We start from the raw sequence: 27,505 nt of genomic DNA on the forward strand, positions 1-27,505 counted from the left end.
TTCAGAGTGCAGATTCAGAGTGCAGATTCAGAGTGCAGATTCAGAGTGCAGAGTGCAGATTCAAATTGCAGATTCAGAGTGCAGAGTGCAGATTCAGAGTGCAGATTCAGAGTGCAGATTCAGAGTGCAGATTCACAGTGCAGATTCACAGTGCAGAGTGCAGATTCAGAGTGCAGATTCAGAGTGCAGATTCAGAGTGCAGAGTGCAGATTCAAATTACAGATTCAGATTGCAGATTCAGAGTGCAGAGTGCAGATTCAGAGTGCAGAGTGCAGATTCAGAGTGCAGATTCAGAGTGCAGAGTGCAGATTCAGAGTGCAGATTCAGAGTGCAGAGTGCAGATTCAGAGTGCAGAGTGCAGATTCAGAGTGCAGAGTGCAGATTCAAATTACAGATTCAGAGTGCAGATTCAGAGTGCAGATTCAGAGTGCAGAGTGCAGATTCAGAGTGCATATTCAGAGTGCAGAGTGCAGATTCAGAGTGCAGATTCAGAGTGCAGATTCAGACTGCAGATTCAGACTGCAGATTCAGACTTCAGATTCAGAGTGCAGATTCAGAGTGCAGATTCAGAGTGCAGATTCAGAGTGCAGATTCAGAGTGCAGAGTGCAGATTCAAATTGCAGATTCAGAGTGCAGAGTGCAGATTCAGAGTGCAGAGTGCAGATTCAGAGTGCAGATTCAGAGTGCAGATTCAGAGTGCAGATTCAGAGTGCAGATTCAGAGTGCAGATTCAGAGTGCAGATTCAGAGTGCAGAGTGCAGATTCAAATTGCAGATTCAGAGTGCAGAGTGCAGATTCAGAGTGCAGAGTGCAGATTCAGAGTGCAGATTCAGAGTGCAGATTCAGAGTGCAGATTCAGAGTGCAGATTCAGAGTGCAGAGTGCAGATTCAGAGTGCAGATTCAGAGTGCAGATAGAGTGCAGATTCAGAGTGCAGATTCAGAGTGCAGATTCAGAGTGCAGAGTGCAGATTCAGAGTGCAGATTCAGAGTGCAGAGTGAAGATTCAGAGTGCAGATTCAGAGTGCAGATTCAGAGTGCAGATTCAGAGTGCAGATTCAGAGTGCAGATTCAGAGTGCAGATTCAGAGTGCAGAGTGCAGATTCAGAGTGCAGATTCAGAGTGCAGATTCAGAGTGCAGTTGCAGAGAGAACTCAGCAGCACCACCACAGCATCACTCAGCAGCACCACAGCATCACTCAGCAGCACCACAGCATCACTCAGCAGCACCACAGCATCACTCAGCAGCACCACAGCATCACTCAGCACCACCACAGCACCACTCAGCGCAATCCCAGCATCACTCAGCACCACCACAGCATCACTCAGCACCACCACAGCATCAATCTGTGCAACCATTCAACAACTGGTTCAATTATGTTCTCTCAATGTTTCAAGCTTTATTACAAATGTCACAAAAAGATGTTATTTCACTTCTGTTCTTGGATTTTCATCACAATAAAATACACTGAACATAATCTTCACAAACGTTATTTACAAAAGTTTAAGCTATTGCCAATATAAATTACAATCACTTTTATTTAAGTATTAATTGTTTAAAAAAATTAAAAGCCGTTGCTATTTGCAATATCAATACATCAAGTCACGTAAATACAAAACATGTTGCATTACAAATGCTATAGTCGTCACATGTGCGAAAGTTATAACTATTGGCATTGAAAATGACAAAGCTATTAATTTAGCTATTTTCAAAATCAACACATAAATAAAAAAATTGTCATTTACAAGACCAATAGCTCAAACTTTCATAATGCGAGACCTATTGCATTGCAAATGCTTGTTGTTTTGTGTAATAGTATATGTACCGACTAGATACGCGACCAATCGCAATTACCCATATGTTCAATGTTATATGTGCGCAAGCCTGTAGGGCAGACAAGCGCGGACAGAAAAACCAATCGCTCACCCACAATCGATCACAGTCAGTAGCACAAGCCATATGCCCTTATGTAACTGTCCGCGAAAGTTGATATTTGTTATATGTCGTATTGTATTTTGTAATGTGTAAATAACAATAAAAATAAAGTAAAAAAAAAAAACATCAGCACAAGTGACAAAAAATGGGGGTGACCATGACAAAAAAAAAGGGCACTTTCCTACCAGCGCTGCTACACGCTTGCTGTAACATGGTTTGAGCACTCTCTTCCATGCATGCAAAACACACCGATATGATCACACTGCATTCACACTCTTTCTAGCAATACATACACTAACATTTAATGCTTAGGCTTCCTATCTCCCATTCCTTGTCATGTTGCAATAACAAAAACCAAGAAGAGCACATCTCTGGCCCTCATACACCAAATCAGAACACTACCTATACAGGTCACATGAGAGAGACATATTTTACTGCGAAGGCACTCCCAGAGTACAAGAATCAACAAGCATTGGAAATGCAATAGGTCTCGCATTAGGAAAGTTTGAGCTATTGGTCTTATAAATGACATTTTTTTATTTATGTGTTTTTTAAAATAGCTAAATTAATAGCTTTGTCATTTACAATGCCAATAGTTATAACTTTCGCAAATGTGACACCTATAGCATTTGTAATGCAACATTTTTTGTATTTACGTGACTTAGATGTATTGATATTACAAATAACAATGGCTTTTAATTTTTTAAAATAATTAATACTTAAATGATTTATTTAATTTGTAATGTCAATAGCTTAAACTTTTGTAAATAACTTTTGTGAAGATTATGTTCAGTGTTTTTTATTGTGACGAAAATCCAAGAACAGAAGTGAAATATTAACATCTTTTTGTGATTTGTAATAAAGCTTGAAAGCTTGACAACAGCTTGAAACATTGAAAGAACATATTTGAACCAGTGATGCTGTGGTGGTGCTGAGTGATGCTGTGGTTGCGCTGAGTGATGCTGTGGTTGCGCTGAGTGATGCTGTGGTTGCGCTGAGTGATGCTGTGGTTGCGCTGAGTGATGCTGTGGTTGCGCTGAGTGATGCTGTGGTTGCGCTGAGTGATGCTGTGGTTGCGCTGAGTGATGCTGTGGTTGCGCCGAGTGATGCTGTGGTTGCGCCGAGTGATGCTGTGGTTGCGCCGAGTGATGCTGTGGTTGCGCTGAGTGATGCAGTGGTGGTGCTGAGTGATGCTGTGGTGGTGCTGAGTGATGCTGTGGTGGTGCTAAGTGATGCTGGGGTGGCACTGAGTGATGCTGGGGTGGCGCTGAGTGATAATGTGGTGGTGCTGAGTGATAATGTGGTGGTGCTGAGTTATGCTGGGGTAGCGCGGAGTGATGATGTGGTGATGCTGAGTGGTGCTGTGGTGGTGCGGGGTGATGCTGAGTGATGATGTGATGATGGTGAGTGGTGCTGAGTGATGCTGGGGTGGTGCTGAGTGATGCTGTGGTGTTGCTGAGTGATGCTGTGGTGGTGCTAAGTGGTGCTGTGGTGGTGCAGAGTGGTGCTGTGGTGGTTCTGTGGTGGTTCTGTGGTGGCGCTGAGTGGTGCTGAGTGGTGCTGCTGAATGATGCTGTGGTGGTGCTGAGTGATGCTGTGGTGGTGCTGAGTGATGCTGTGGTGGTGCTGAGTGATGCTGTGGTGATGCTGTGGTGGTGCTGTGGTGGTGCTGAGTGGGAGATGGGGAGAGGGAAAAAAGGAGAGAGGGGGAGAGAGGAGGGGGAGAGAGGAGAGAGAGACGGAGACGGAGACGGCGAGAGAGGAGAGGGAAGAGAGGGAAAGGGAGAGAGGGAAAGGGAGAGAGGGTAGAGGAAGAGAGGGGGAGGACGAGAGCAAAGGACGGAGGGGAGAGAGAGGGGAGGGAGAGAGGGAGGGGGAGAGGAGAGCAGGCAGAGGGGGAGATGGGGAGAGGGAGAAAAAGGGGAGCAGGGGAAGGTAAATAGAGGGAGAGAGGAGAGAGAGTGGGAGAGAGGAGAGAGGGAGAGGGTGAGAGAGGAGAGAGGGAAGTGATGGAAAGGGAGAGAGGTAGACGGAGAGAGAGAGAGTGAAAGAGTGAGGGGAGGGAGAGAGAGAGAGAGAGGGAGGACGAGTGGGAAGGAGGGAGAGGAGAGGGAGTGGAGTGAGAGAGGGAGAGAGGTAAAGAAAAATAGAAAACTGGGAAGCCTTGCTTCAAAAAGAGGCATACCTTATCCTCCAATTTAATAGCGTCATGACAGGATTGAACAACATGACCGAACTGTCAAAAGCGTAAAAAACACATTTCCCATAATGCACCATATAGGGTCACCGATAACCAAATGCTGTTGTCAACCATTATTGGCTGAGATGCCTAAAATACATTTCGCATACACTTGAAAGCGGTGACACATATATGCGACTCCAAGAGAAAATGCTTTTTGCCCGCTCGTGAACAACCGAGGAAAGCAGATACAATAGACGATTAAACAAAGTTATGAAGATATAAGGTAAGCCCAGCCAAGGGACACAAACGTGACTGAATGCATAGTAAGAAAATCATGGGCCAACAGCTAAACCGGCTCTGATATTTTCTTTCAGAAACGCGAGCTAATCACCCATCGGAGATTGCACTCTGAAACAAAAGGAAAACGGCCGGGGCGGGAGTCTGTCGCGCTGAGGTACGCATTAAAAAATAGAAAGTATTATTCAAACGTACTTGTGCAATATGATACTAAATTGATCAAATCCGTCTTTTGTAGCACCTAGCACTGAATATCGGACAAACCAAAAATCGAAAGCGGCTGCTCTGAGAAAATACATAGCATTCAGGTATGCCTAGACTTTCATTCACTAAATAAAACAGTAGCAGGCTACACGTACAACTGAGTGAAATGAATAATATGAGTACATCTTCCACAGAATCCTGTATAAACATTTTCCGGCACAAACAGTGATGGAAAACGCGCGGATTCTCACTGCCGCCAAAAAAGGTAGGAGAGAATAAATTACTGAAAATCCTAAACCAAATCCATTGAGGACGTAATTACTGACGATCTGTGGTAGACTGTTTAAGAGCAAAAAAACGAAACAAGTTAAAAGAAACAAAAAGCTACCTAGATCGTGAAAAAGTGGGATCCCTGGTCACCGTAGCATGTAATCGACCTCAGCAGCATGAAATCTTGAAGTGCACGTTTGTGAATGTTCGGCCAAATGGTGGGGCCCACGAAGGACTGCTGTCCCTTGATAGAAGCCCTTTGAAATGCACGCATAGGTGATCTGCTGGTTGTGTCCCCGGGGCGCTTGGAAGGCAGAGTCGGGTCATCCAAAGCCAATACCAGCGTGCTCCGGGAGAGAAGGTGGATGGGTGAGAACATGAAATGGGGAGGGGTTGCGAGAAGGGCTAAGGAATGAGCAGATGGTCCTGTTTATGACCAGCGCCGTGCTTCAAGAGCCTGGGGGAGGGGGGGGGGAGGAGAGCGAGTGGGAGGGAAAGCTTATGGGGTGTGAGTGAGGCCAAGCGCGCGCCTGGTTTTCAATACTATTTACTGTTCTGGCCGCCTTCGGTAACACTTATTTTCAATGTGCTTTGAAGCTGTTTCTACGTTGCAAAAGCGCTATACAATTTAATCTCCAATTACGTTTAAGTGTAATAGATGTTTTACATACAGGCAGCAGTACACAACATTAAAACATTGTAAAATACGCCATTGCAAGTAAAAACAATGGTAAAGAAAAATAGAAAAATGGGAAGCCTTGCTTCAAAAAGAGGCATACCTTATCCTCAAATTTAATAGCGTCATGACAAGATTGAACAACATGACCGAACTGTCAAAAGCGTAAAAACCACATTTCCCATAATGCACCATATAGGGTCACCGATAACCAAATGCTGTTGCCAACCATTATTGGCTGAGATGCCTAAACTACATTTCCCATACACTTGAAAGCGGTGACACATATATGCGACTCCAAGAGAAAATGCTTTTTGCCCGCTCGTGAACAACCGAGGAAAGCAGATACAATAGACGATTAAACAAAGTTAGGAAGATATAAGGTAAGCCCAGCCAAGGGACACAAACGTGACTGAATGCATAGTAAGAAAATCACGGGCCAACAGCTAAACCGGCTCTGATATTTTCTTTCAGAAACGTGAGCTAATCACCCATCGGAGATTGCACTCTGAAACAAAAGGAAAACGGCCGGGGCGGGAGTCCGTCGCGCTGAGGTACGCATTCAAAAATAGAAAGTATTATTCAAACGTACTTGTGCAATATGATACTAAATTGATCAAATCCGTCTTTTGTAGCACCTAGCACTGAATATCGGACAAACCAACAAGCTCTCGGCATTGCGTGGCGGGAGGGGGCGGGGGGAACGTCGAGGGCAGGCAGGATGACTCAGGGGAGGGGGCGGAGCGGGGCAGAGCGGCATGTGGGTGTGAAGAAGCCGGGCCTTTGAAGTGAAGCTAAGCTTCACTTCAAAGGTGTCGGAGGAATGCGGGCGGCTGTGCACGCGCTTTTAAGCTCAATGCACATGCGCATTGAGCTTAAAAGTCACGGGCACTGCAAGGAATCGCCACGATTCCTTGCAAGTTAGATAAAGAGTCGATGAGCCCCTATAGTCTCGCTTGCTCGATGCGCATGCGCATCGACAGGCGAGACCTAAAAAGGGCCTTGACTCCTTACTCAGAAAGGCTAAGTCCAACCAGACTAAATAAACAACACAAAAGCCAAATTCTGGAATATCAATTCAACAACCAAAAAATTGCAAAAAGAGCTGCTTTGATTGAAACAAAAACAACCTGTTTGTCATTAACACCATGAAGGTTTATTCCTATTTATAACATGATCATTTTTCTTTTTAGCACACTATTTGTCGTGCTTGGAAAATACAACATACAAAATGCAAAACTTTTTTATATACAACCATATAAATATACAATTTCAAACATGCTTAACCATTCATTCATACACAATCCTTACAAGACAGTGAAAACAATAATAAGAAATAATAATACGAAAACAGTGCGTCCAAACATCGGTTAGTAGATCAGTCCTAAATATTTCTTTTCATATTTTAGCGATTTGTTGCAGTTTGTAATTGTCACAAGAACTCTCGTGAAACCAAATAAATGCAAAACAAGATTAGGGGTAACCAGACGTTGGACAAAATTGTGTGCCCATGCCCTCTAGTCTACATTGGAAAAACAACACAGGAAATCAGAAGTAGGATTACGCAACATAAATCGCGTATCCGCAGGGGAGTGGAAAATGCCCCATTGGTCAATCATTGGGCCAAGTGTAATCACGCAAATACTGACCTCCGCTGGACCGTGCTGTCCAAAATTGAAAAAAATCCGAGGGGCGGTGATGTAGATGCCCAACTGTCTCAACGTGAGGCAAGGCTTATAATGAGGTTTAACACCGCCATGCGGGGGTTAAACGAAATTTCGGAAATCTACAAGCCTACTGTCTAAGGCCACATTGACTATGATGACGCCTAATCCAGGCCTGGTTTTGTTCCACCCACTTGTCAGACCGGTCTTGGAACTACAAATCCCAGAAACCCCTGAGATCTGTGAACATCCAGGAAGTACTGAGGCCACACTTCCACTCGAGGGCTCTAGCGGTGTCTATCAGTCAAACCGTCTAAGGAGAAGGATTGATGCCTTCTGCTCACACTGGTATGTCACCCCGCTTTGCGGTTTATCACCACAGTGGCGTTTGAAGCGCCAGACAGCTAACGCGCATTTCGCTCCATTTTTCAGGAAAGGAGCAGACGCCTAAGAAACTAATCTGAGAGCAACCAGCTGTGCAACAGCGGGTAAGTACTACTGCTCCCCACACCTTCCCGCGTTTGTACATGAACAGAACGAAAGAATGGGTCAAGTGTGACACACCAGTAAATGTTGTCGCGTTTTCTCTGCACAGCTGCTGAAATCACGTCTGTTGGGAAATACTATTCCTGTGTGAAATCTTACTGCCTGTTATCGATTGCGCTGTGATTCTTGGAATAAGGTAGGAGGCTCCAGTGGCACACAGGGAGTTGATCCCTTCTTGTAGTTAGTCGTCTATGTTCTAGACACACGCGCTAAATTCAGTCATCTTTATTGTTTCAGAACCAATCCGGTCCTGAGGAGAACCCCACCCTAATGATAGGGGTTTGAAACGCGTCGACCACCTTTTTGTCCAACGTCTGGTTACCCCTAATCTTGTTTTGCATTTATTTGGTTTCACGAGAGTTCTTGTGACAATTACAAACTGCAACAAATCGCTAAAATATGAAAAGAAATATTTAGGACTGATCTACTAACCGATGTTTGGACGCACTGTTTTCGTATTATTATTTCTTATTATTGTTTTCACTGTCTTGTAAGGATTGTGTATGAATGAATGGTTAAGCATGTTTGAAATTGTATATTTATATGGTTGTATATATTGTATATAAAAAAGTTTTGCATTTTGTATGTTGTATTTTCCAAGCACGACAAATAATGAGCTAAAAAGAAAAATGATCATGTTATAAATAGGAATAAACCTTCATGGTGTTAATGACAAACAGGTTGTTTTTGTTTCAATCAAAGCAGCTCTTTTTGCAATTTTTTGGTTGTTGAATTGATATTCCAGAATTTGGCTTCTGTGTTGTTTATTTAGGCACTCCCAGAGTAGCATGCTACATAAACTATACATGCAGCTCAGCACCTGGTCAGGTATGTGAATGCTGTGCCCCCTGAATATCAAAACCACAATATTGAATAAAAACTATTGAAAATAAAATATTCACAGGTCAGTTGAGATTTTCTATACCTAACTCCACATACATGTACCTATGATGTACATATATCTTCAAGGTACGTAGATGTGGAGTTAGGAATAGTAAATCTAGGATTCCTTATATGCATTTACCTTTCGATTTTTTGACCCTCGATATTCTACTCTGGATATTCTTGTACCACAATATTATTGGCGTTGACAGTCAGGAGTACAAGCATATGAACTGCAACCACAATGCTCTCAAAGCACTTAGAGGAGGAGTGACACAACCATTTTATAGATGAACACATCGTTGAGCTTACCCAGGGCAATGACTAGCATCCAACATCATGGATGCAACATTCCCTGGGACATAGGTTTGGAAATGATTACCTAATGAGAAGTAATAAAAGGCTGCACATGACCGAACAGACAACACACAGTAATCACCTTCTAATCGCACAGCAGTGCAATAACCAACATTTTCGAAAAAGTTGACGTTCTAAGGAGTTCAGAAAAGTGGGTGACTCGAACTTCTCAATTTATGTGACTCCAGCGGCTCTAAATCAGACCAATACACGCCAAAAATCAATGCACCATGAGGTGTTCTCTACACGGCTTCAAAAAAGAAGAAACATTCACTGCCCACTGATGCCACATACAGGTTACCTAGTGGTAACATAGCACTGAACAGAATGGGTTAAATCTGAGCAGTGAGATACAGTCACGCTGCACAAATGTGGCTGTGGGAACTTTCAAACCGATCCAGACTCTATGACATCAAGTAACTGAGGAGTAAAGTAAGACAACAAACTTGCAGACACAACTACACAACTGGAAACAGAAATGGCTTTGATGGTGTTCAGTCGGAGTCCTACATAAGGTAGATGCTTACCACAAGTCTAAAACTGTGATAGCCTCGGCGAGAACTTTGACTTAGTCGCTTAACCACGTCCACCTGCAGCAACAACCATTACTGCTCACGACCACATCTTGAAAATCATCAAAGCATTTACATCACAACAGGATGCACAGGACCAGCACAGTATAGAAGTAACAAACAAAACAAAGAGTCAAGGCACACGGAATACCTAGGAACAGTGAAGCCCTCAGGTTGCAACTGCATTCAGAGGACCATGAGCGTGCTGAAGGGACAACGGGATATAGACGACCATTCCAGAAGTATAGTCATAACTGCCTATATGTCAGTCAGTTTATTTTGACCTTAGTCTTTAAATATCACACAAATCATTCTAATTAAAAATCATCCTATTACATATAAAAAAACAATTCGAATCACATTACACAAACTAAGCATAAAAGTTAAACATTCCATAAAATCATTTTTTAAACCCTTGAAAATCAGATAAGATAATTTTACCAGCAACCACAAATCTTTCTAGAGTGCTTGTCGCATCCAAAAAACGCATTTCGGTTAAGTGTGCTACTGATTGCCTCCGTTCATAAATACCATATTGGAGAAAGAGTAGCTTTAAAATGACCTTCCAAGGTGTCTGCAACTTTAAGCAATGTGCGGGCTCTCACACTTTACCTGTAACCCACAGGTGCATATTTCGTGCTCATCCATCATTGCTGACTTTACTTTACTATTCATGTGGCACGGGTTGAGACCAATTCTTAGTTAAAAAATCGCTGTTCCTAGACTGGGAATAGGTAGAGCATCAATTTAGGGAAACCACTCTTCGTTCTGTCAGGACGTTGACATACATGTATTTATTTATTTATGCGTTTTTATATAGCGCGGACTTTACCCGAAGGTGTCAGAGCACTTCACAATAGGAACAGTACTGATACATGAGGAGAAAATTACAAGTGAACAAATTACAAAAGCAAAAGTTAAGTTACATGAGGCAATAGTTCTCTGGGTTTATTTTTTACCAAAGCGCGGAGTGTGCCCTTTGTGATCCCTATTTGGAGACTTTAATCTGTTAAAGTTAGACCCAGCATCCTACATATTTCAGCTAGGTTTATTTTGGCACTCCCGCCCACTTCAACTTCCTGGACAAGATCTCATTTTTGTGCAGCAACGAAATCTTTTACCCTTCTTCCCTGCCTATACATAGGCCCATCAAAGCACTGGAGTCACAAAGAGCTAGAGAAGCCCACAGCAACCCTAAAACCAGAACAAGATAAAGAGGCCCGTCACAGTCCCCAAGTCACCAGGTACTAAAAGCCATCAAAGCACTGGAGTCAAAAAGAGCTAGAGAAGCCCACAGCAACCCTAAAACCAGAAGAAGATAAAGAGGCCCGTCACAGTCCCCAAGTCACCAGGTACTAAAAGCCATCAAAGCACTGGAGTCACAAATGAATACAGATGATCACCACCACAGTACTGAGGTCACGAAGAAAAGAATGAAAGGGCCATTGCAGCACTAAAGTCCCAACTTGATGCAAAGCACAATCATAGCACTGAAGTCATGGGACTGCATACAAATACTGTGGACATCAGTGAATATAGAGGGGGGAAAAACAAGACTGCACAACAGCATGCAGCCTTATCGGCCGATCACAACACTGAACGAAAACACTGCAGACATGCTGGTACACAGAGAAACATGACTGCAACACACAACCATGGGTGAATAGAAAGTATAATCACAGCAGTTCAAACAACGCCTACAGACGTCTATGAATACAAAACACCATTAATGAACAGTAGAACTTTGCAGTAGACGTACTGAATACAGATAACCTCTGTGTGTATGTCTGTGGTATTAGTACAGCGAGAACCAAGCCAAAGGGAAGCTCAGTACAGGGTCAGAGGCAAGCATACAGCCAATGAGCGACTGGAGGGGAAGCTGGGTTCTGAGAGTGGAGGTGAGCTGCTACTTCGTTATGATATAGCAGCCTTTGAACAGCTGTGTCTTCAGCTCTTTCCTAAATTGGAGCAGGGTTGGGTGGTTCTAATGGAAACTGCGATGCTGTTCGAGATCTTGGGCTGTTGCCTTGTCTTTATGCTAGTAAAGTTATACAAAGTTTCCAGGGTTCACCCTTTGCACTCTTTCCCATTTGAAAAGTCGCTTTTAAGTTTTACTGTGCATTATTATTAGCCAACATTCACTGCAATATGAGATCATTTTCACCTCACTGCAATAACATTTTCACTCTTATCAGACGTAGCCAACATGGAAAATGTATGCAGACTTAATCTATTCGTTTTTTCTTATTTGCAGAGCGTTTCTAAGCAAGATAGTTTAGCTTGTGCATTCAAATGTCACTAAAGTCAAGAATTGTGTGCAAATGTGTAAAATCGCCAAACTGCTCCACTTCGTGATGTTGCAAACTGTTCATAAAACTTCGCTGAGGTAGAGAAAAGATAAACCTCGCACACCACAGGAAGAATCATAAAAATGCTCAGGGTGTGCACCGAAGGTGACCTTCAGAGTACAGCAGTAAACCGCAGTGAGACACAGCCATTCAGGTGTCCTCGACAGACAGTCATTATTTCACACTACTGGTTGTGCCCGGTCAGGATTACAGCCATCAGTCTGATCTCCCAAACGCCATCTGCCATTCACTAATCTATTAGCAAGGTCTGCAGCACAATGCTGCGTTTACTTCTTGTGCTAGATGCACAGATGGAAGAGGCCTGCTGCCTTGAGGTTTTGTTACACTTGTCCTGATAGTTTCCCTTCTGCGGGTGTGAGCCACCGGGGGTCATATAGTAGGGGGACCAGTCGTGATAGCTTGAGCATCACAGCACTGTCAGAAGCCTCCACAGACCATGTCATACGTTTGTAACTTATGTAGATGTCCCCCTCCTTACACTATATCCAGGATCCCCATGCACACGCCCAGTAAATGTGTGATTGTCACAGACTCCCTGTTATATGCACATAGTCCACAACAATGCCAGCGTGAAACGTCCTCAAGCACAATCTATATGTGTAGCCTTAAGTTAAATCCTCTTTTTTCCTTAAATAGAACACAATTTACATGGTAAGAGTTATTTTTCTCAGACCCACTTAAAATTAGGTGTGAGCTTTGTTCCTGCCCCACTTGTGATAGGAGTGAACTGAGTACTGCGCGAGAGAGTGGCAAAGACATTGCACATATTGGTGAATACCAGCAAAAGAGCAGCTGGTGGGTGTTTCTCATATGTTGACGGGCTGGTACCCTGGGAACCTGGCACTTCTAGTGCACTCAGTGCCACTACGGACAGCATTTCAAACAGGTAGGTAATACTGTGCAGCCGCAGAGCACATCTCTGAACCGAAATCTTTGCAAATTCTGACTTTGTGACTAGAGATCCTGAGAGCATATTTTGCAATGTTCATACGAGCGTCCCAGATTTATGTGTGGAAAAGGTTTAAAGGAACAGACTATGATTTTTGCCAAGTTTCTGATGAAAAATGCAACAACACGTATAGGACACACGCAGAGCAAAAGCAACAGTTCACGTCGTCACACAAACAGAAGCACAAGAATGCACACACACCCAGAAACTGGCACACACAGAAACAAGGAAGCAAGCAGGGGAGTAGTGGAACGTATAAATGAGCACACACAACGACAGACACACATGAACGGACACAAGAACACAACAACACATGTAGACACAAACGGGGAACGAACACAGGAAAATAAACTTACATTCATAAACAGGGACACATCCACACACAATCAGGAACAAAGTCATAGATGTAAACGCACAAACACAAACAAGCAAGGACACTTACACTGGGGCAAACACTGCAGAGACGCTCGTAAGCACAAACGAATGAGACAATAATAGGGACAGCAGTACACACACAAACACACGGCAGGCAAATAGGGATGACAAAAAAGAAACAGCCACACACAGGATGGACACGGACAAATACGGGTACCAGCCAACAGGAAATCAGACAATGGCACATACCTACAGACACAGACAGGTACATCGAAGGAGACACGCAATGAATGCACACAGAGACAAGAACACTCACAATAAGAGCGACAAAGAGGAATGCACACATGTACACACAGGGACAGGCTCGTGCACAGAATAAAGAAAATACATAAGGATCAATATACAGTGAAGTGCACGCACGGACATGCAAACAGGAAAAACTGCACAAGAGAGACAAGAGCACACACAGTGACAGTCGCACAGAGTGACGTACACATGGTCACCAAGGGACAGATGCACACAGAGTAAAGAAAATACAAAATGACCAGTGCATAGAGGAATGTGCACAGAGACACGCAAACACGAACACATTCACACAGAGACAATAACCCGCACAATAACAGTCGCACGCAGCGTGGAAGAACACAGAAGGACAGAGGGTTACAAGTACACAGCACGCACAAAAAGTGCACACGAAGACAGTACCCACGATACAGTCCCACACAGCAATGTACACATGGACACACAGAAACAGACGCACGCAGAAAGGAATACACATAAGAACAGATGCACGAAGGGATGCATACACAGATACACAAACAGGAACTGCAGAGAGGGAGAACACAGCCAACAATCACAAAGATGGAGGTATACATGGACAAAACCTGGGATAACTGCACAATGAGAAAACACACAACACGAGGAATGCACACACAGCAACTGGGATGTGCACGCGGACACCCACACAGCAAAGAACACACACGAGGACAGATACACCAGACCACTGAAGCTCTCAAATGAAACACTCGCCCTGACAGGGCCAGTCCCAGGACCTGCCCACTGAGGGCAGGCCCAGGAAAGGGATCCTCTTGTGCGGATGAAAGGGGGCAGCGGGACAGAGAGGGAAGGTCGATGGCAGATAATGAGCACAAACTATCCTTTGTCATTCTCTTCTCAGCCAGTGTCATTCAAGCGAAGCCAAGATGATACTGTGAGGCCGCCGCGGCTCAGCCCCCGCCTGACATCCCCACCAGAGCCCGGTGCGCAGGCCAGGGACAGGCCGCCGTCGCAGGCATTCCTCGGCACAAACAGCCATTGTTGGAGGTGAGCGAAGGCCTGGGTGGGGCAGGCAGAGATGCGCATTAAAGCGAGAGTTCAGCGGGACAGCAGAGGGCAGAGCATGGACTTGTGAGAGGCCACCAGTGGGAGAGAGAGACTTCATGGAGCAGCGAGAGCAGTAGGGGGCAGTGAGAGTGGAACAAGGGGCAGTGAGAGAGCAGAGGGCAGAGCATGGACTTGTGAGAGGCCACCAGTGGGAGACAGAGACTTCATGGAGCAGTGAGAGAGCAGCAGGGGGCAGTGAGAGTGGAACAAGGGGCAGTGAGAGTGGAACAAGGGGCAGTGGGACAGCAGAGGGCAGAGCATGGACTTGTGAGACACCACCAGTGGGAGAGAGAGACTTCATGGAGCAGCGAGAGCAGTAGGGGGCAGTGAGAGTGGAACAAGGGGCAGTGAGAGTGGAACAAGGGGCAGTGAGAGAGCAGAGGGCAGAGCATGGACTTGTGAGACACCACCAGTGGGAGACTTCATGGAGCAGCGAGAGCAGTAGGGGGCAGTGAGAGTGGAACAAGGGGCAGTGGGACAGCAGAGGGCAGAGCATGGACTTGTGAGAGGCCACCAGTGGGAAACTTCATGGAGCAGTGAGAGCAGCAGGGGGCAGTGAGAGTGGAACAAGGGGCAGTGAGAGTGGAACAAGGGGCAGTGGGACAGCAGAGGGCAGAGCATGGACTTGTGAGAGACCAGCAGTGAGAGAGAGACTTCATGGAGCAGTAAGAGAGCAGCAGGGGGCAGTGAGAGTGGAACAAGGGGCAGTGAGAGTGGAACAAGGGGCAGTGAGAGTGGAACAAGGGGCAGTGAGAGTGGAACAAGGGGCAGTGAGAGTGGAACAAGGGGCAGTGGGACAGCAGAGGGCAGAGCATGGACTTGTGAGAGACCAGCAGTGAGAGAGAGACTTCATGGAGCAGTAAGAGAGCAGCAGGGGGCAGTAAGAGCGGAACAAGGGGCAGTGAGAGTGGAACAAGGGGCAGTGAGAGTGGAACAAGGGGCAGTGAGAGTGGAACAAGGGGAAGTGAGAGTGGAACAAGGGGCAGTGAGACAGCAGAGGGCAGATAATGGAAGTCTGAGAGACCACCAGTGAGAGAGAGACTTCATGGAGCAGTGAAAGAGCAGCAGGGGGCAGTAAGAGCGGAACAAGGGGCAGTGAGAGTGGAACAAGGGGCAGTGAGTGGAACAAGGGGCAGTGAGAGTGGAACAAGGGGCAGTGAGAGTGGAACAAGGGACAGTGAGAGTGGAACAAGGGGCAGTGAGAGCGGAACAAGGGGCAGTGAGAGCGGAACAAGGGGCAGTGATAGTGGAACAAGGGGCAGTGAGAGTGGAACAAGGGGCAGTAAGAGCGGAACAAGGGGCAGTGAGAGTGGAACAAGGGGCAGTGAGAGTGGAACAAGGGGCAGTGAGAGCGGAAGAAGGGGCAGTGAGAGTGGAACAAGGGGCAGTGAGAGTGGAACAAGGGGCAGTGAGAGTGGAACAAGGGGCAGTAAGAGCGGAACAAGGGGCAGTGAGAGTGGAACAAGGGGCAGTGAGAGTGGAACAAGGGGCAGTGAGAGCGGAACAAGGGGCAGTGAGAGTGGAACAAGGGGCAGTAAGAGCGGAACAAGGGGCAGTGAGAGTGGAACAAGGGGCAGTGAGAGCGGAACAAGGGGCAGTGAGAGCGGAACAAGGGGCAGTGAGAGCGGAACAAGGGGCAGTGAGAGTGGAACATGGGGCAGTAAGAGCGGAACAAGGGGCAGTGAGAGTGGAACAAGGGGCAGTAAGAGCGGAACAAGGGGCAGTGAGAGTGGAACAAGGGGCAGTAAGAGCGGAACAAGGGGCAGTGAGAGTGGAACAAGGGGCAGTGAGACAGCAGAGGGCAGAGCATGGACTTGTGAGAGGCCACCAGTGAGAGAGAGACTTCATGGAGCAGTGAGGGAGCAGCAGGGGGCAGTAAGAGCGGAACAAGGGGCAGTGAGACAGCAGAGGGCAGAGCATGGACTTGTGAGAGACCACCAGTGGGAGACAGAGACTTCATGAAGCAGTGAGAGAGCGGTAGGGGGCAGTGAGAGTGGAACAAGGGGCAGTGAGCGTGGAACAAGGGGCAGTGAGAGTGGAACAAGGGGCAGTGAGAGTGGAACAAGGGGCAGTGAGAGTGGAACAAGGAGCAGTGAGAGCGGAACAAGGGGCAGTGAGAGCGGAACAAGGGGCAGTGAGAGTGGAACAAGGGGCAGTGAGAGTGGAACAAGGGGCAGTGAGAGTGGAACAAGGGGCAGTGAGAGTGGAACAAGGGGCAGTGAGAGTGGAACAAGGGGCAGTGAGAGTGGAACAAGGGGCAGTGAGCGTGGAACAAGGGGCAGTAAGAGTGGAACAAGGGGCAGTGAGCGTGGAACAAGGGGCAGTGAGAGTGGAACAAGGGGCAGTGAGAGTGGAACAAGGGGCAGTGAGCCCGTAGAGGGTAGATCATGGATTTGGGGGGAGAGCATCGGAGGGGAGAGATGTCATGGAGCAGTGAGACAGGAGCAGGGGGCAGTCAGAGAGCAGGCGAGAAAGACTGCCTGGGGCAGTGAGAGACTAGCAACGGTCAGGGAGAGGGGACACATTGGGCTGAGTGAGACATGAGAGACTCGATGAAGCACTGAGATACCAGTAGGGCAGGAAGCGAGACTACATATGACAGTGAGAGAGCAGCAGGGAAAGATACCTCATGGAGCATTGTGACACTGAGGAGAGACTCTGGATGGGCGGTGTGAAGGCGACGAGACTTCTCAAAACAGGGTAACAGTGAGTAGAGAGACTCCATGGGGCAGTAAGAGAATCATAAAGGAGTGCACAGAGCAGTGTTACAGCGATGATAGACTGCACTAGGTAGTATGAGAGTAAAAGAGACTGTAAGGGGCAGTGAGAGAGCACCAGCGAGAACGTCTACATGGGACAGTGAGAGAGCAGCAAGGAAATAGACTACATCGAGTAGTGATAAAACATCAGGAAGAGAGCATTTAAGGGGTAGTGTGGGTCTCATGAGAGAGACTGCATCGGACAATGTAAAGGTGAAGAGAGAGACTGCTGGGGGGACTGAGTGATAAGAGAGAAAACAGAGTAGTAAGAGTGTATAGTGAAAGTGCACGAAGGAGAGCTTGTTATGAGCAGACTGCATAAAGTGGTGTAAGAGGAAGGAGACACTGCGTGGGACAGTGTGAGAGTCAGGACATACAGTGCAGTGAGCAGTACGTGTGAGAGCAATGAAAGAAAACCAAAAGACAACATATGAAATGGAGACTGTGAAGAAAAAGAAAATGAAGAGTGTAAAACATGGGGAGGGTGATGGGAGATATAAAAAAGAAGAAAGTGAGAATGAAAAGTGAACGAGTGCAGGAGCGTCAAAGTGAGGAGGGAGAAAAAGTGTGAGAGGAGAGAAAGTGCAGTAGTAAGATAGCGAGGATGAGAAAAAGTGTAATAGTGTCACAGAGACAAACACTGTATACTGGTTTAAGGGAAGGGAAAAGTGTAGGATTGTGAGAGGAAAAGGATAGAGTGGGAGAGTGTGCAAAAAATATAAAAGGCGGCATGTAAAAAGGAAAGCTTGACGAAAAAGAGTGCTGTGAAGAGTGACTTCACAAAGCAGAGAAAAATTTAGGGTAGAGACAAAGTAGGTAAATCGGAGTAAGAAACAAAGCAAAGGTCCCAATGTGATAGGGAGGGGAGAAAGACGAAATTTAAACTTGTAAGCGGGATGGAGGATGCAAAGTGTAGGAGTGTGAGAGCGAAAAAAGTCTAAAATGTAGAAGCATGATGCGGTGGAAAGAGACAAAGTAGGAATATCGGAGCGAGGAAACCATTTCATAGGAGTGCATGAAAGACAGAAAGCATATCAAAGTGTGTGACCCAATCAAGTGAAATATACTGGAAATATTGACGCTATGAAGTAAGAGTATGGGTGATGGATGAAAGATAGAGGAGGCAAGGTTTGTGAAAGTTAAAAGACAGAGCATGGGAGTATATGAGAGCAAGAGTGAGTGGGGACAGCAAGCTGGGGAGAATACGTTTAAGAGATGGCATGAGAGTGTGTGAGAGTAAAAAGAGGATACAACACAGTCCTCGAACAGGGCAGTTAAGAGAGTTTGCATGTGTAACACAGAGAAAACAAGACATGGTTGTATGTAAGGTACGTTATAAGATCAAGCAACAAGGACCAGCCACCGTGCTCATGTGGCTGAGCACACCCTGGACTAGACATCTTAAAGGAAAAGGAGGTAAAAAGAGGCGAAGCTGCGGCTGTAGCGAAGTAACAAGGCCCAAACCAAAAACAACTAGTGGGCCATAAAAAGAGATGCAACCTGGGCAAGACACCTCAGGTACAAGGAGGTGGAGCCATAGCACGAGCCAAGTAACAAGGCCCCAACCAAAGAGAGTAAGCAACCATGCAAGGAGATGTAACCCGGACAAGAGACCTCATGTACAAGGATGTGAAACTGTAGCAGGTGCAAGGAGGTGAAGCCCTATCTGGAGCCAATTAACAAGGACCTAACCAAAGAGACTAAGCAACCGTGCAAGGAGATGTAACCTTGACAAAAGACCTCATGTACAAGGAGGTGAAGACACCACAGGTGAAAGGAAGTGAAGCTGTAGCAGGAGACACGTAACACTGACCTAACCAAAGAGAGCGTGCAACCATGCAGGGAGATATAACCTGTATAAGACACCTCAGAAACAAAGAGGTAAGGTGTAGAAGGATGCGACTAACAAGGTCCTAACCATAGAGATGGAGAGGACCAGGAAGGTATAACCTGGACAAAACACCTCAGGTCCAAGGAGGTGACACTGTAGCAGGAGTCAGGTAGCAATGACCTAATCAAAGAGATAGAGCAACCATGCAAGGAGGCGTAACCTGCACAAGACACCTCTGGAACAACAAGGTGAAGTCAACGTAGTTACAAGAAGGTAAAGCTGTAGCAGGAGGCGAGATACACTAACCAAAGAGAGCGAAAAAACATGTAGGGTGGTATTACTAGGACACAATACCCCAGATACAAAGAGGTGAGGTGTAGCAGGAGTCAGGTAGCAATGACCTAATCAAAGAGATAGAGCAACCATGCAAGGAGGCGTAACCTGCACAAGACACCTCTGGAACAACAAGATGGAGTCAACACAGTTACAAGTAGATAAAGCTATAGCAGGAGGTTAGAAACACTAACCAAAGAGAGCGAGAAACCATGTAGGGTGGTATTACCAGAACAAGATACCTCCGATACAAAGAGGTGAGGTGTAGCAGGAGTCAAGTAGCAGCGTGAGCAACCATGCAGGGAGGTGTAACCTGAACAAGATACCTCAGGTACAACAAGGTGAAGTAAACACAAGTACAAGGAGGTGAAGCTGTAGCAGGAGGCGAGCAACACTGACCCAACCAAAGAGAGCGAGCAACCATGCAGGGAGGTAAAACCTGTGCAAGACACCTCAGGAACAAGGAGGTGAAGGTGAATCAGGGGGAGGGTAACAACTATGCAAAAAGAGCAAGCAACCATGCAGGTACAAGGAGACGAACCTGCAACAGGAGCCAAGAAACAATGAACTAATCACAACAAGGGCATAAGCCAAAAGAGCAATCGCCAATGCATGGATAGCAGCCGTGGCCCATGCAGGTAAAAGTGGTGGGGTTTGGTGGCGGGGGTCCGACAGATGACGACGAGTGGAAATTCGTTATTTAATTTTCCCTCGTCATCATCCGTCGGAACCCCCCAGTGGCCCACCGCTCTTACCTGCACGGGCCTTGCAGATGGATAGGTAACCTGGACAAGACAATTCAGGTACAAGGAGGGAAGCTGTAGCAGGAAGCTATTAGCAAGGGTGTAACCAAAGAGAGCAGGCTACCATGCAGGGCGTTGTAACCTGAACAAGACACCTCAGATACAGGGAGATGAAGCTGTAGTAGGAGTCGGGTAACAAGGACCTAATCAAAGAGAGCAAGCAACCATGCAGGGAGGTATATAACACAGGAGTTACTCCAAACTCTATTACGTGCTCTTGGACTAGGCCTCTACTTTTTGGTACCCTCCTTGCCTTGCTATTTAATAATCTTGTATCCATTCTCTATCTATTGGTGCCCGGCACTTGCCCTTACCCTCATCCGTCCAGCCTCTACCTGGCAACGCATTATCTTACTTTCAATCTCTGCCAATTCAACAAGTCTCTGCTTTGTACTGCACGCTGTCATGCCTGGTTTCAAGAGGCCCTTACCACACATGCCTGGCACTGCATGCTCTCATACCAGGCCTCCAATAACACTCTTTCAAGCGTGACTCTGCAAAACAACAATCTTTAGCTCAGACTCTTGCCTGCACCTGTTGCCAAGAAAGAAGCTGTCAGTGCTCCCCGTGGCACTCATGGGAAAGTCCTGCGAGACAAAGTGGAAAATGTGCTGAGATGTTTGCAAAGGTGGGCGAGGCGACCCCCTGGTTTGTGCACAAGAGCACACAACCTGCTGCAGTAACACTTCCGAACTCCAGTGGAAGGCATCCCGTTGTAAAGACACTTCATAACTCCAGAGTGCAAAATATTCAGTTGCAGTGACACTTCCAAGCTCCACACTGGGAGACACCCAGCCGCAGTGACACTTCTAAACTCCACATAGGGAGACATCCAGCTGCAGTGCGAAGGTACAATGACACTTCCAAAATCTAGTATTCGACACCCAGCTACAGTGGTATTTCCAAACTCCACATGGAGAGACACCCACTTACAGTGACACTTCCAAACTCCACAGTGGGAGACTTGTTGTTGCAGTGACACTTCTAAACTATACACTGTGAGACACACAGCTACCATAACATTTCCAAACGCCACGGCGAGAGATACACAGTTGCACTGTCACTTTCAAACTTAAAAGAGTGAGATATCCAGCTGCTGTGATACTTTAAACTCCACAAGGTACCCTGGTGCTGAGACACCCAGCTGCAATGACACTTTCCAACTCTTCAGTGAGATAACCACCTGAAGACATTGCAGAACATATACATTTCAAATGCACTCAACTAAGGCCCCTTAACGCCTTTTGTTGGCTATCTTTCTGCTGGAAAAGTTACCTACCTGCAGATTCCTCACCTCTATAATCTCCTCCGTGCAACAGAATGGGTTTGAAAATTAAAACAGCTCTCCTGTTTTGATAGGTGACACCTTGGCTCCGGGGACCATCCTGGATATGACATCAAGGAGAAATATAAAGTGCCTCTCCAGTATCCTGACATTTGCACTCCATCCATTTTCCATGCCTTCAGAGGTGAAGACGAGGCTGAAGAGATTGACAGAAATTGGAGTCAAAATGATCTTGGAACCTTATTAATAAATCGCATACACACTCCTCATAACAGAGCAGGGAGGTGAGCGGGATCGGTGAAAATCTGCAGGTCAATAAGTTATCTACCAAAAAGGTCATAACTTGTTATTCTGATGCACACTTTTACCCGCAGATTCCTCACCTCTTGAATTAATGTCCAAGAAGTATCTCCAGGGTGGAGGGTCCTAAAGAGATTATCAAAGCAGAAAGTCCTACAACACAGATCTCGCAAAACAGCCACTCCTGCGAACTTCAGATTGAAGGCGACAATGCCTGGTTTTGTGGACTGAACCCCATGTTGCAGATGACCAAGGCAAGAACAGCCCAGAAAATGCTGATTAAACGACCTTCGTCCTGGTCAAATGGGCCAGACACTGCCAGGAGGTATAGCATATTTTGATGCACAGCACAATCCAGCAGGGAATTGTACACTTTTGGATGGCCTTGCCTTTCTTGAAACCAGCCAAAGAAAAACTGATCATCGGTCCGGGACTCGCGGTTCCTGTCAATGTAGCAACAGAGCGCCCTGTGAGGATCCAGGCAGTGCTGTCTTTCCTCCTCTTTGGTAGGAATCTGAGACGATTAGAATTTTGGAAGAGTGATGCACTGACCCATGTGAAATGGGGTAAATACCGTCAACAAGATGCCTTAGTCTGAAGGTACAGTGTGTCTGCAGAAAAGAGGAACTATAGACAAAGGCTGCAGTTCGCTATCAAGCCGAGATGAGGTAATGGCCATCAACAACACGGCCTACGAGGTAAGCTGTTGCAAAGGATAACTGTACATGGGTTCAAATAGCAAACCCTCCAGGAGTGCGAGCACCAGGGTAAAGTGCCTCTGAAGCATCACCAATGGAAATGGGGAAACAAATTGGTCAATACCTTTAGGAAATGCCTAACAATAGAAGACTTGAACAGCTGCAGCTGATCTGGCAAACAAAGAAATCCAAAAGGGCTAATAAATAACCCATAACAAAGCCACAGTAAAGTCTTACAGGGCCAAGGAAATCACAAAGCACAACATAGCAGCAAAAATGTGCCTTGAGGGAATCAACACTCCAAGACACAGCATGGGACCAAAGACCAGAAGAAACAGATTTGGTAGAGGGGTGATTTATCTGACAAGATAACATCCACCACCTCTGCAGGCAGGTCATAAGAATTCAGAATTCACTGCTCAATCTCCAGGCATGAAGATGGAGGTTCAGGTGGATAACCTGCCCCTCCGATTGCGACAGGCAGTCCGCCCGGATCAGAAGCTGAAGAGGAGGGTACAGGAAAAGGTGCAGATCTGAATACCACACCCTACACTGCGAGTCTGGCATGATTAAAAACACGTGCACACAGTCCTGGTGCAATTTCCTCAGAACCAAAGCAATTGAAGAGTTGTGAGGAAAAGCAAAGTAGATATGAAAGTCCCACCTTAAGCGGAACGCATCACCCAAAACTCCCTGCAGAAGAAACTCTAGGGTGCAGAATCGCAGGTAGTCTGTATTCGCGTGAGTAGCAGAGAGGTCCCGCAGAGGATAGACATAGAGAACGTAGATGGACTGAACCATCTCCAAGTAAAGATGCCACTCGTGATCAGCAAGATGCTGCCTACTGAGATCGTCACCCATTCAGGGAGATGGTTCACAACTAGCCAGGCATTGCAGCTCAGCAGATGGTTCACAACCAACTATACATTGTAAGCCTGAACACAAGAACACAGCCTCAATGCCTTTAGGGGCAAATGGAACATGCCCACTCCACCCTGCTGCTGACATATCACATTGCATTTGTGTTGTCCGTCAGGACTTGAACTGACCAATCGCAGACAGAAAACATGAACGCCTTACATGCCAGGCAGATCCCATTAAACTCATACCTTTGATGTGTGATTTCTGCTCAGTGGGAAACTGCTCAGTGTTAGACACAGGCCTATGAACTCTAATGCAATAAGATGACTGCCTAAATTGAGTAAGAAGGAATAGGAAACTATTGTTGCTGTTGCAAGTTGAGGAGAGGCAGAAAAGCTTCCCATGTGTAAGGTGGTCTGTCACTTGCCTTCATACGTCTCAAGCTGTTTCTGGGTAAATCTGAATGCTGTTCAGCAGGACTGCCCAGTGTTGGACCAAAAGTAAACTGAGACGCCACTGGAGTGCAAGCATGTGAAATAAAGAGTGGGGAATCAACAAGAAGCAAGAAGAAAGCAGGCCCAAAAGGCAGAAGACTCTTAGGGCCACAAGACCTCTCTCTCGAAAAATCAGGAATATAGTATGAACGTCTAAACTCGCTGGGGAGGTGAGAAGGCTTCAAGTGAAACAGTGGTCAGTTCTGCCTCAATGAAGAAAAGACACAGGGAGGGCTGGAGGTGAGACTTGGGGAGAATGCTTGAAAACCCTAAGTCAAAGAGCAGAGAGTTTGTGGTCTGCAAGTGGTCTGACACCAGAACCAGCGAACTAGCCTTCAGCATCGTCATAATGATACATGCATCCTGCAATTCGAGGAACACTACCTAATCTGCCAGCTCCAGAATCAAAAAGACCTGCATCTTGAACTCTTCCATGTGGGGGAAGTCATTCAGAATACCAAGCTCTAGAATGGGACAGAGACCACTTTGTTGGGGCCGAGAAAATTACAGATGTGGCATTCCTGCCTTTTACTGTACTATGGAACCAAATCCACAGCCCCTTTGCTCAACAGATCGAGAACCTCCTGCTGCATAACGTGGGCTTGATCTTCTGGAGAGACACAGAGAACAGGAGAAATGGGAGGAGGCAAGTCCTGAAAGGGAAGGGTAGAACAGTCCTTGGTGATAGACTGACAGCGTGTTAAATGAAAGGACACCCTACAGCCCGAGAGGCCGCACATGCTCCTTCCAGTGCGAATTAAAGTGGTTTTTCAGAAGGAGCCAGGGAAGAGGAGAAAGAGGACTGTGCTGCAGCTCTTAATGGCCCTTGGCTGTGCCACACCCCTCGTTAGCTGTAAAATAATTTGGGCAGCTACACATGCTGCGATGGCAGGCGCCGCCCATAAGACAGGCCCCTGGAATATCCGCTTTACCTACTGTACTCCTGGTGAAACTGGCTAGCAGAAAAAAACTATCCCCAAGACCGAGCCAAAGACAAACCGTGTTTGTAGCTGTCCGTTGCTGAGTTAGCCTTAACTTCAAAGAGGCAAACTCTATCAAAAGTCATGTCCATGGGGTTGGCCTGGAGATCACCCAAAAAGCCAGTGGAATGTATGTATGGCAGCAGTTGGTGGCAGAAGAGCCCATGGATCACGCCACACAATCCTCTGTATCCAGACATAGTGGAGGGTACGTTTGGCTGGGTCTTGTCCATCATGCACAACTGCATAATAGTCACACAAGTGGACGGAGAGGTTTTAAGTAAGCCTTTGCGCCAATTCCCACAACGCATGGGAATAAGAGATCAAAATACAGGTTGTGTTTGTGGTACAGAGGGAAAGGGTCTTCAAAGAGAAGACCTTATTTCCCACAGCCTCAATCCTTTGCAACTCCCTCTCTCTAGTAGGGAAACCAAATCCAGCGAGAGGGAGTCGGCTCGAACCTTTCACTGGACCAAATTAAAAAACAGAGTTAGATGTTTGAACCTATCACTGCACAAAATCCACATACCAGTGTCCAAGACTCACAATGCAAAAACTCGTGCACCAACGTTTCAATGCATTAAACCCAGCCACACAGGCCAAGGTATATGCCCTTGAATTCACAAACTCCATTAATCGGACCAGGTCCGAGCCTTTCACTGCACCGTATTGCGGCATAGAGACCAGGGTATAAAGAAGGCGACACTGGCAGAGCATCTCCCCACATCAAATCTAGTGACGAGGGTCATGGTCCAGATACATCAGAGCTTTTTAATGCACCAAACCCAGCCTCTCACTACACCAACAAAGCCAGGTAGGTGTGCAAGCATCCAACTGCACCAAAGAGCCCAAAGTACCACAATAAATATAGCCAAACACATTAATGGTTAAGCCTGTAAGTGCACTCAACTTAGGTGCTTAGACATTTTGATTATAGTAAATATAACAATATTATCAACAATTAGTACTCTTGTGTAAGACAGTTTACGCACTGTCTTCTTCTTAAGCGCTACTTATGTAAGTTGTTGGGACTCATTTTATCAACCTCGGAAGAATGAGTGGCTGGGTGAACCCCGTCCTGACTTGAACCTCAGTCTGCCCAGTTCATACAAAGATCTCAACCATGGGTGCATAAGTGCACTGAGCTACCTTACCGGCTTTATGAGCCTTTCTACCTACACCAAATCCGGCAACACAGACGTCAGCATGCAAAGTTACACTGTTGTTCAAGGAAAAACTAAATTTAACTTCAGAGGGAAAACAAAGTCTATTTTAAACCCCGAGCACAATTTCATTTTATCCTGGCAGGCCATCAGCACAGACTCCTGCAGCTCAGTACACACTTCCGCTGCGCCCTCCGTCACACCTGCACCGCCCACCCTCTGACCCCCCTCGGTGAATCACTTCCCCTGGGGGCCTCGAACAACTTCCGGCCAGCTCCACTCAGCGCACCTTCTACCCCCACGGTAGCCTCACGACAGACTGGCGGCCTCTGGGGACTCGGGCCCTCTCCCGCCCTGCCAGTGCCCCTGGTACCCACACGGGGCTCGGGACCGAGGGAATGTGACACTCCGAGGGGAGGGAGATCAGGGCAGACCTGTTCTTGAGGGAAGAGGGGTCCACAGACTTCAAAGCAGATGCGTCATAACGAGCTAACCAGGAACAGGCCCAGGGAGCGGGGCGCGCGCTGTAAACATGGCGAAATGGCACGTGCAGCCTCTCTGACCAACCGCCCCCCCTCCGACGTAATTTTTACTCTCCAAGCTTCGTCGTCCCTTGTTTGTAAACCCTCCTGCCCCCGGCTAGAAGGGACCGCTACTGAGGCAATTATAACTTTGGTTACAAGTTACCAGATTTTACTGATTTTTTCATGTAAATACCGATTGAAAACCAAACCTGTAATTAAGAGAACGTATTTTTTAAATCGCAAAATAGAGATAGGAGGCCCTTTTCAGGGTTTTTCAAATCTTCATGACCGCCACTCTGACAGCACCGCAGGAAAAAATAATTTTAGGTTATTTACCTAATTTTTTATTTCTAAGTGCCGCTTATATTGTAATTGTATTTATATAGCGGTTACTACCCCTGACGAGGCGTCAAAGCGCTTTATCGGCGAGTAGCACGCTACTCCAAAACCCATAAAGGAGTAGTGGTGAATTAGTATAGTGAAATAGGAAAGTAATTTGAGTGGTGGATATTAGTCAGTTATTTGTATTGAGAAGGATAGCGGAGGGAGAGAAGAGGGGGGAAAAAGGTTTGCATTAATATGGCGCTTGTTACCCCTTATGGGGTGTTGAAGCACTTTCTTGGTGAGTAGCACGCTTCTCCGGAACCCATAAGGATTAGTGTTGAATTAGTATAGTGAAATAAGAAAGTAATTTGAGTGGTGGATATTAGTCAGTTATTTGGATTGAGAAGGATAGCAGAGGTTTGCATTTACATAGCTCTTGTTACCCCTGTTGGTTTGTTGAAGTGCTTTTTTGGCAAGTAGCACCCTACTC

At 46.4% G+C, this 27,505-nt stretch overlaps 1 protein-coding gene across 10 annotated transcripts in view; it reads right to left on the reverse strand.

Moving 5' to 3' along the window:
* MSI1 (musashi RNA binding protein 1) overlaps nt 1-27,505 on the reverse strand; it is a 174,134-nt gene that overhangs the window by 127,331 nt on the left and 19,298 nt on the right. The window contains exon 1 of one of the 10 annotated variants that reach the window (XM_078667682.1): nt 26,602-26,709. The exons of 7 other annotated variants lie outside the window; for them this stretch is intronic. The gene's annotated coding sequence lies outside the window, so the exon portion shown is untranslated. Of the gene's footprint in view, nt 1-26,158; nt 26,350-26,456; nt 26,571-26,601; nt 26,710-27,505 lie in introns of those variants that run through there. 2 more of the 10 variants (XM_078667681.1, XM_078667683.1) reach the window with 2 other exon arrangements.

The sequence above is a fragment of the Lissotriton helveticus genome, chromosome 11, assembly GCF_964261635.1.
Source record: "Lissotriton helveticus chromosome 11, aLisHel1.1, whole genome shotgun sequence".
NCBI lineage: Eukaryota > Metazoa > Chordata > Amphibia > Caudata > Salamandridae > Lissotriton > Lissotriton helveticus.